Genomic DNA, 2,375 nt, shown 5'->3' on the forward strand with positions numbered 1-2,375 from the left:
ATTAGTGATGTCATCAGTGTACATGATGTATTTTTTGACTGGAGGAGTCTGTGGCTGTGGTGGCAACTAGTCCTTAATTTTTTTTTTTTTTTTTTTTTTTTTTGTCTGATGTAAGGTTTGCCAGGATTTCTGTGTAAATTATGTAGAAAACTGATGCTAAGGGACCTCTCCTTGTGCCCAGCTTGTGATTTTGATAGGGTCAGTTTTGACTGTTGATAGATTCTGCTTTTGATGCTCTGATACAGTAATTTTAGCAGATGAAAATAATTCAGTATTATCCTGGCATGTTTCAGATAGGATACATTTCATAAGAATAAAATGTCATGAGACATCCCTCGACCTGGTACCACAGATACTCGCCTATTTTTTATGATTTTTAGTATTGTTTGGTCAGTCATATGGAGATAAATTTCACAAGAATTTTTAGTCTCTGTTTTTTAAAAGTATAATTGGTTGCCAGTTTAACTTCATGTGGACTTCCAGATTTTGGGAAGAGTGTAATTGTCTGTTTTTTGAGACATTGAGGTTTCCTTTTTATATGCAGCTTTGATGTACCTGTAGATATAATGCTTTACCTAATACTGGCCAGAAAACTGTAAAATTCTACTAAGTGGCAGAGTGCTAAAAAGCATGCGTGTAATTCTTTCCTTAAGTTCAAAATAAGTCCCACCAAACGGTGGGACCACAAAAATTCGCCAATAGGCTCATTGTAATGCTCCCCTCCACGGTAATCTTTAGTAAAAGGCGAAAGATTATCACGACCTATGAAGGGAAACCTGAGCGATTAAAGAAACAAACCCGAACTTGACGATATAAGGATAACGTGATATAAATAATATATTGGCGTGCCAAAATTAAAACTATTTCCTAATTATTTTGTAAACTTAACCATAAATTAATATAGAAATTTAAGTCAAGATTTAAGTTACATACTGTTTTTATAAATTATATTACGTAATTTACTTTAAATATACAATTTATTTAATAAATATTATGTTGAACATGTTCTACAGTTATTTGACTAATAGTACACTTTAGTCTAGGGATGCACAGACCGCGGCCCTCCGTTGATTTGCTGGCGGCCCGCCTCACCGTGTATTATTTTAACTTGAACAAGTTACACGATAGTAAGGTGACCAATCGTCCTCCTTTAGGGAGGACAGTCCTTCTTTTGTAGGTTCTGTCTTTTCTCGAAAAGTGTCCTCCTTTTCGATATTTTAAAACTAATCTGTTAATCTCTGTATTGAGAGATGCCGCGCCGAGCTATTACGCGTCATGTGACGGTACAGTTCGGAAAGACGCGATTATGAAACGCATGCGCAGGGCATAGGAGAACTTCACGTGTCTCGCACCATTGCGCACTTCACTTTGTTTACTTTATCTCTAAATTATACTTCGTGTTTATTTCAAACGGAAATACGAAATTATTTCTTTCTCAGTGAATATTATACCCAGGTAAGTACAATTCACGTTTTATTAATTCAGTTTTATACCACCCTGTTTTCAACACAAGTGTAAAATAATTTAAATATAGATTTAGTAAAGTTTTATCGCTTTTGTTATTAAAGTTTTAGTTTTAATTATTAATTTTATTTATTCATAATGTGCTTACATCGCTCGTGTGGCTCTATATTTTATTTTTAATTTTTAATTTTTAATTTCATTTAAGGGATGGAAAAATCAAGAAAGAGGAAATGCCATTTCAACGATCAATTGAAAAAGGAATTTCCACTCCTCAAATCAAAGAGAGAGAACATTGTTTTCTGCAATATTTGCAGAGGAGAATTTTGTATTGCAGTTGGAGGCAGAGCAGCTATAACGAAACACTTGAACACCAACAAACATAAGCAATCATTAGATGCATCAGCTTTCAGTAGTAAAGTAACCTATTTTTTTAAAACTTCTAATTATTCTGAAGATGAAAAACAGTTAGCTGTAATGGAGGGAACATTTGCATTTCATACCATAATTCATAATCAAAGTTTTCGTAGTATGGATTGTACAACTAAATTATTGAAAAACTTTCACAATGCTAAATTTCATGTGCCAGGACAAAATATGAGGCTATTATTAAATCAGTATTTAAAAATTACTGTGATAAAATACTCGCAGAAGACTTGAAAAATGCAGCATTTGTAACGGTTTTATCTGATGCATCAAATCATAATGAAACCAAATTGTATCCAATAATAGTAAGGTTTATTATAAGGTTTATTATAAGGTTCATTATAAGGTTACCAAGGGCATTCAAGTAAAAATTTTAAATTTAGAATCCATTGAGGGCGAAACTGCTGAAATTTTGTCAAACCACCTATGCAGAGTAATAAATGAAAAGAATTTGAAATCTAAAGTTGTTGCACTAACAGCTGATAATA

General features: G+C 32.9%; 1 non-coding gene across 1 annotated transcript; it reads right to left on the reverse strand.

Moving 5' to 3' along the window:
• Window positions 1-663: 663 nt before the first annotated feature.
• On the reverse strand, window positions 664-784 carry LOC150097723 (U5 spliceosomal RNA). Its single transcript, XR_016549761.1, has one exon. It is a non-coding gene; the product is annotated as a U5 spliceosomal RNA (small nuclear RNA).
• Window positions 785-2,375: the final 1,591 nt, after the last annotated feature.

This window comes from Typopeltis vanoorti, chromosome 17 (assembly GCF_054136105.1).
Source record: "Typopeltis vanoorti isolate ZY-2024b chromosome 17, IOZ_Tvanoo_1.0, whole genome shotgun sequence".
Lineage (NCBI taxonomy): Eukaryota > Metazoa > Arthropoda > Arachnida > Uropygi > Thelyphonidae > Typopeltis > Typopeltis vanoorti.